Consider the following 8,416-nt stretch of genomic DNA (forward strand, 5'->3'; position numbering starts at 1 on the left):
AATTACTCACCGTTTTGGGGTCCCGAAGCGATTTCCATAGTTGTTCAACCCCAAGGTGTGTTTACGTGTCGGTCATCAACACTCGCAGTTTTGGCCGATTCTGGCCCATTTCGTGGACTATTACTCACTGTTTTGGGGACCCAGAGTGATTTCCACGATTGACGAAACCCAGGGTGCGTTTACGTGTCGGTCATCAACACTCACAATTTGGGCCAATTCTGGTCTGTTTCGTGGACTATTACTCACCATTTTGGGGGTGCCAGAGCGATTTACACGATTGGCGATCCCTAGGGTGCCTTTACGTGTCCGTCGTCAAACACTCACAGTTTTGGCCAATTCTGACCCGCTTCATGGACTATTATTCACTGTTTTGGGGTCCTGAAGCGATTTCCATAGTTGTTGAACCCTAAGGTGCGCTTACGTGTCGTCATCAACACTTGCAGTTTTGGCTGATTCTGGCCTGTTTCGTGGACTACTCACTGTTTTGGGGACCCGGAGTGATTTCCACGATCGACAAACCCCGGGGTGTGTTTACGTGTCGGTCATCAACACTCACAATTTGGGCAAATTCTCGTCCGTTTCATGGACTATTACTCACAGTTTTGGGGTCCCAGAGTGATTTCCTCGACTGACGATTGTGGGTATGCGTTTACGTATCCGTCGTCAACACTCACAGTTTCATGGACTATTACTCACAATTTTGGCCAATTCTGACCTGCTTCGTGGACTATTTCTCACTGTTTTGGGGTGCCGTTGTGATTTCCATAGTTGTTGAATCCTAAGGTGCTCTTGCGTGTCATCATCAACACTCGCAGTTTTGGCCGATTCTGGCCCGTTTCATGGACTATTACTCACAGTTTTGGGGTCCCGGAGTGATTTCCATGATTGACGAACCCCGAGGTGCGTTTACATGTCGGTCATCAACACTCCCAATTTTTGTCGATTCTGACCCGTTTCATGGACTATTACTCACCGTTTTGGGGGTCTCAAAGTGATTTCCCTGATTGTCGAACCCAAAGGTGTGCTTACGTGTTGGTCATCAAGACTCGCAGTTTGGGCCGATTCTCGCCCGTTTCTTGGTCTATTACTCAGTTTTGTGGTCCCGAAGTGATTTCCACGATTGACGAACCCCGGGGTGCGTTTACGTGTCGGTCATCAACACTCACAATTTGGGCCAATTCTGGTACGTTTCATGGACTATTACTCATCGTTTTTGCGTCGCAGAGCTATTTCCTCGACTGACGATCCCCAGGATGCATTTACGTGTCAGTAGTCAACACTCATAGTTTTGGCCAATTCTGACCCGCTTCGTGGATTATTACTCACCGTTTTGGGGTGCCGAAGTGATTTCCATATTTATGGAACCCCAAGGTGCGCTTACGTGTCGGTCATCAACACTCGTTGTTTTGGCCGATTCTGGGCCGTTTAATGGACTATTACTCACTGTTTTGGGGTCCTGGAGTGATTTCCACGATTGACGAACCCCGGGGTGCGTTTACGTGTCGATCAGCAACACTCCCGGTTTTTGTCGATTCTGACATATTTCGTGGACTATTACTCACCGTTTTGGGGGTCCGAAAGCGATTTCCATGGTTGTCGAACCCCAAGGTATGCTTACGTGTTGGTCGTCAAGACTCACAGTTTGGGCCAATTCTGGCCCGTTTCTTGGACTATTACTCAGTTTTGTGGTCCCGAAGTGATTACCACGATTGACGAACCCCGGGGTGCGTTTACTTGTCGGTCATCAACACTCACAATTTGGGCCAATTCTAGTCTGTTTCGTGGACTATTACTCACTGGTTTGGGGGTCCGAGAGCGATTTCCACGATTGACGATCCCTAGGGTGCCTTTACGTGTCCGTCGTAAAAAACTCACAGTTTTGGCCAATTCCGACCCGCTTCGTGGACTATTACTCACCTTTTTTGGGGTCCTAAAGCGATTTCCATAGTTGTTGAACCCCAAGGAGCGCTTACGTGTTATTCGTCAACACTCGTCCATAGTCTGTTTCGTGGACTATAACTCACTGTTTTGGGGACCCGGAGTGATTTCCACGATCGATGAACCCCGGGGTGCGTTTACGTGTCGGACATAAACAGTCACAATTTGGGCCAATTCTGGTCCGTTTCGTGCACTATTACTCACCGTTTTGGGGTCCCAGAGCGATTTCCTCGACTGACGATCCTCGGGATGCGTTTACGTGTCTGTCGTCCACACTCACAGTTTTGGCCAATTCTGACCCGCTTCGTGGACTATTACTCACCGTTTTGGGGTGCCGAAGTGATTTCCATAGTTATTGAACCCTAAGGTGCGCTTACGTGTCGTCATCAACACTCGCAGTTTTGCCGATTCTGGCCCGTTTCATGGACTATTACTCACTATTTTGGCGTCCCGGAGTGATTTCCACGATTGACGAACCCCGGGGTGCGTTTACGTGTCGGTCGTCAACACTCCTGGTTTTTGTCGATTGTGACCCGTTTCGTCGACTATTACTCACCGTTTTTGGGTTCTCAAAGCGATTTCCATGGTTGTCGAACCCCAAGGTGTGCTAACGTGTTGGTCGTCAAGACTCGCATTTGGGCCGATCCTCGCCCGTTTCTTGGACTATTACTCAGTTTTGTGGTCCCAAAGTGATTTCCACGATTGACGAACCCCGGGGTGCGTTTACATGTCGGTCATCAACACTCACAATTTAGGCCAATTATGGTCCGTTTCATGGACTATTACTCACCGTTTTGGCGTCCCAGAGTGATTTCCTCGACTGACGATCCCCAGGATGTGTTTACGTGTCCGTAGTCAACACTCACAGTTTTGGCCAATTCTGACCCGCTTCGTGGACTATTACTCACCGTTTTGGGGTGTCGAAGTGATTTCCATAGTTATTGAACCCTAAGGTGCGCCTACGTGTCGGTCATCAACACTCATTGTTTTGGCCGATTCTGGGCCGTTTCGTGGACTATTACTCTCTATTTTGGGGTCTTGGAGTGATTTCCATGATTGACGAACCCCGGGGTGCGTTTACGTGTCGGTCATCAACACTCCCGGTTTTTGTCGATTCTGACCTGTTTCGTGGACTATTACTCACCGTTTTGGGGGTCCCAAGCGATTTCCATGGTTGTCGGACCCCAAGGTGTGCTTACCTGTTGGTCGTCAAGACTCGCAGTTTGGGCCGATTCTGGCCCATTTCTTGGACTATTACTCAGTTTTGTGGTCCCAAAGTGATTTCCACGATTGACGAACCCGGGGGTGCGTTTATGTGTCGGTCATCAAGACTCACAATTTGGGCTAATTCTGGTTTGTTTCATGGACTATTACACGCCGTTTTGGGGGTCCCAGAGCGATTTCCACGATTGACGATCCCTAGGGTGCCTTTATGTGCCCGTCGTCAAACACTAATAGTTTTGGCCAATTCTAACCCGCTTCGTGGACTATTACTCACCATTTTGGGGTCCCGAAGCAATTTCCGTAGTTGTTCAACCCCAAGGTGCGCTTACGTGTCGGTCATCAACACTCATTGTTTTGGCCGATTCTGGGCCGTTTCGTGGACTATTACTCACTGTTTTGGGGTCTTGGAGTGATTTCCACGATTGACGAACCCCGGGGTGCGTTTACGTGTCGGTCAGCAACACTCCCGGTTTTGTCGATTCTGACCTGTTTCGTGGACTATTACTCACCGTTTTGGGGGTCCCAAAGAAATTTCCATGGTTGTCGAACCCTAAGGTATGCTTACATGTTGGTCGTCAAGACTCGCAGTTTGGGCCGATTCTGGCCCGTTTCTTGGACTATTACTCAGTTTTGTGGTCCCGAAGTGATTTCCACGATTGATGAACCCCGGGGTGCGTTTACGTGTCGGCAATCAACACTCACAATTTGGGCCAATTCTGGTCTGTTTCGTGGACTATTACTTACTGTTTTGGGGGTCCCAGAGCGATTTCCACGATTGACGTTCCCTAGGGTGCCTTTACGTGTCCATCGTCAAACACTCATAGTTTTGGCCAATTCTGACCCACTTCGTGGACTACTACTCACCGTTTTGGGGTCCCGAAGCGATTTCCATAGTTGTTCAACCCAAGGTGCGCTTACGTGTCGGTCATCAACACTCACAATTTGGGCCAATTCTGGTCTGTTTCGTGGACTATTACTCACCGTTTTTGGGGGTGCCAGAGCGATTTACACGATTGGCGATCCCTAGGGTGCCTCTACCTGTCCTTCGTCAAACACTCACAGTTTTGGCCAATTCTGACCCGCTTCATGGACTATTACTCACTGTTTTGGGGTCCTGAAACGATTTCCATAGTTGTTGAATCCTAAGGTGCGCTTCCGTGTCGTCATCAACATTCGCAGTTTTGGCTGATTCTAGCCTGTTTCATGGACTACTCACTATTTTGGGGACCCGGAGTGATTTCCTCGATCGACAAACCCCGGGGTGCGTTTACGTGTCGGTCATCAACACTCACAACTTGGGCCAATTCTGGTCCGTTTCATGGACTATTACTCACAGTTTTGGGGTCCCAGAGCAATTTCCTCGACTGACGATCGTCGGGATGCGTTTACGTGTCCGTCGTCAACACTCACAGTTTCATGGAGTATTACTCACAATTTTGGCCAAATCTAACCCGCTTCGTGGACTATTACTCACCGTTTTGGGGTGCCGATGTGATTTCCATAGTTGTTGAACCCTAAGGTGCTCTTACGTGTCGTCATCAACACTCGCAGTTTTGGCCGATTCTCGCCCGTTTCGTGGACTATTACTCAGAGTTTTGGGGTCCCAGAGTGATTTCCACGATTGACGAAGCCCAGGGTGCGTTTACGTGTCGGTCATCAACACTCCCGGTTTTTGTCCATTCTGACCCGTTTTGTGGACTATTACTCATCGTTTTGGGGGTCTCAAAGCGATTTCCATGGTTGTCGAACCCCAAGGTGTGCTTACGTGTTGGTCGTCAAGACTCGCAGTTTGGGCCGATTCTCGCCCATTTCTTGGACTATTACTCAGTTTTGTGGTCCCGAAGTGATTTCCACGATTGATGAACCCCGGGGTGTGTTTACGTGTCGGTCATCAACACTCACAATTTGGGCCAATTCTGGTATGTTTCATGGACTATTACTCACCGTTTTGGCGTCCCAGAGTGATTTCCTCGACTGACGATCCCCAGGATGCGTTTACGTGTCCGTAGTCAACACTCACAGTTTTGGCCAATTCTGACCCGCTTCGTGGACTATTACTCACCGTTTTGGGGTGTCGAAGTGATTTCCATAGTTATTGAACCCTAAGGTGCGCCTATGTGTCGGTCATCAACACTCGTTGTTTTGGCCAATTCTGGGCCGTTTCGTGGACTATTACTCACTGTTTTGGGGTCTTGGAGTGATTTCCACGATTGATGAACCCAGGGTGCGTTTACGTGTCGGTCATCAACCCTCCCGGTTTTTGTCGATTCTGACCTGTGTCGTGGACTATTACTCACCGTTTTGGGGGTCCCAAAGCGATTTCCATGGTTGTCGAACCCCAAGGTGTGCTTACCTGTTGGTCGTCAAGACTCGCAGTTTGGGCCGATGCTCTCCCGTTTCTTGGTCTATTACTCAGTTTTGTGGTCCCGAAGTGATTTCCACGATTGACGAACCCCGGGGTGCGTTTACGTGCCGGTCATCAATACTCGCAATTTGGGCCAATTCTGGTTTGTTTCATGGACTATTACACGCCGTTTTAGGGGTCCCAGAGCGATTTCCACGATTGACGATCCCTAGGGTGCCTTTATGTGCCCGTCGTCAAACACTAATAGTTTTGGCCAATTCTGACCCGCTTCGTGGACTATTACTCACCGTTTTGGGGTCCCGAAGCGATTTCCGTAGTTGTTCAACCCCAAGGTGCGCTTACGTGTCGGTCATCAACACTCGTTGTTTTGGCCGATTCTGGGCCGTTTCGTGGACTATTACTCACTGTTTTGGGGTCTTGGAGTGATTTCCACGATTGACGAACCCCGGGGTGTGTTTACGTGTCGGTCAGCAACACTCCCGGTTTTGTCGACTCTGACCTGTTTCGTGGACTATTACTCACCGTTTTGGGGGTCCCAAAGGAATTTCCATGGTTGTCGAACCCCAAGGTATGCTTACATGTTGGTCGTCAAGACTCGTAGTTTGGGCCGATTCTAGCCCGTTTCTTGGACTATTACTCAGTTTTGTGGTCCCAAAGTGATTTCCACGATTGACGAACCCCGGGGTGCGTTTACGTGTCGGCAATCAACACTCACAATTTGGGCCAATTCTGGTCTGTTTCATGGACTATTACTTACTGTTTCGGGGGTCCCAGAGCGATTTCCACGATTGACGATCCCTAGGGTGCCTTTACGTGTCCGTCGTCAAACACTCATAGTTTTGGCCAATTCTGACCCGCTTCGTGGACTACTACTCACCGTTTTGGGGTCCCGAAGCGATTTCCATAGTTGTTCAACCCAAGGTGCGCTTACGTGTCGGTCATCAACACTCACAGTTTGGGCCAATTCTGGTCTGTTTCGTGGACTATTACTCACCGTTTTGGGGGTGCCAGAGCGATTTACACGATTGGCGATCCCTAGGGTGCCTCTACGTGTCCTTCGTCAAACACTCAAAGTTTTGGCCAATTCTGACCCACTTCATGGACTATTACTCACTGTTTTGGGGTCCTGAAGCGATTTTCATAGTTGTTGAACCGTAAGGTGCGCTTCCGTGTCGTCATCAACACTCGCAGTTTTGGCTGATTCTAGCCCGTTTCATGGACTACTCACTATTTTGGGGACCCGGAGTGATTTCCTCGATCGACAAACCCCGGGGTGCGTTTACGTGTCGGTCATCAACACTCACAACTTGGGCCAATTCTGGTCCGTTTCATGGACTATTACTCACAGTTTTGGGGTCCCAGAGCGATTTCCTCGACTGACGATCATCGGGATGCGTTTACGTGTCCGTCATCAACACTCACAGTTTCATGGAGTATTACTCACAATTTTGGCCAATTCTAACCCGCTTCGTGGACTATTACTCACCGTTTTGGGGTGCCGATGTGATTTCCATAGTTGTTGAACCCTAAGGTGCTCTTACGTGTCGTCATCAACACTCGCAGTTTTGGCCGATTCTGGTCGGTTTCGTGGACTATTACTCACAGTTTTGGGGTCCCGGAGTGATTTCCACGATTGACGAAGCCCGGGGTGCGTTTACGTGTCGGTCATCAACACTCCCGGTTTTTGTCCATTCTGACCCGTTTTGTGCACTATTACTCACCGTTTTGGGGGTCTCAAAGCGATTTCCATGGTTGTCGAACCCCAAGGTGTGCTTACATGTTGGTCATCAAGACTCGCAGTTTGGGCCAATTCTGGCCCGTTTCTTGGACTATTACTCATTTTTGTGGTCCCGAAGTGATTTCCACGATTGACGACCCCGGGGGTGCGTTTACGTGTCAGTCATCAACACTCACAATTTGAGCCAATTCTGGTCTGTTTCGTGGACTCTTACTCACCGTTTTGGGGGTCCCAGAGCGATTTCCACGATTGACGATACCTAGGGTGCCTTTACCTGTCCGTCGTCAAACACTCATAGTTTTGGCCAATTCTGACCAGCTTCCTGGACTATTACTCACCGTTTTGGGGTCCCGAACCGATTTCCATAATTGTTTCACCCCAAGGTGCGCTTATGTGTCGGTCATCAACACTCACAGTTTTGGCCGATTCTGGCCCGTTTCGTGGACTATTACTCACTATTTTGGGGACCCGGAGTGATTTCCATGACTAACGAAACCCGGGGTGCATTTACGTGTCGATCATCAACAGTCACAATTTGGGCCAATTCTTGTTTGTTTCGTGGATTATTACTCACCGTTTTGGGGGTGCCAAAGCGATTTACACGGTTGGCGATCCCTAGGGTGCCTTTACGTGTCCGTCGTCAAACACTCACAGTTTTGGCCAATTCTGACCCGCTTCATGGACTATTACTCACTGTCTTGGGGTCTTGAAGCGATTTCCATAGTTGTTGAAGTGCGCTTACGTGTCGTCATCAACACTCGCAGTTTTGGCTGATTCTGGCCCGTTTCGTGGACTATTACTCACTATTATGGGGTCCCGGAGTGATTTCCACGATCGACGAACCCCGGGGTGCGTTTACGTGTCGGTCATCAACACTCACAATTTGGGCCAATGCTGGACCGTTTCATGGACTATTATTCACCGTTTTGGGGTCCCAGAGCGATTTCCTCGACTGACGATCCTCGGGAGGGGTTTACGTGTCCGTCGTCAAACACTCACATTTTTTGTCAATTCTGACCCGCTTCATGGACTATTACTCACCGTTTTGGGGTGTCGAAGTGATTTCCATAGTTGTTGAACCCTAAGGTGTGCTTACGTGTCCTCATCAACACTCGCAGTTTTGGCCGATTCTGGCCCATTTCGTGCACTAT

This window comes from Triticum aestivum, chromosome 4B (assembly GCF_018294505.1).
Source record: "Triticum aestivum cultivar Chinese Spring chromosome 4B, IWGSC CS RefSeq v2.1, whole genome shotgun sequence".
Lineage (NCBI taxonomy): Eukaryota > Viridiplantae > Streptophyta > Magnoliopsida > Poales > Poaceae > Triticum > Triticum aestivum.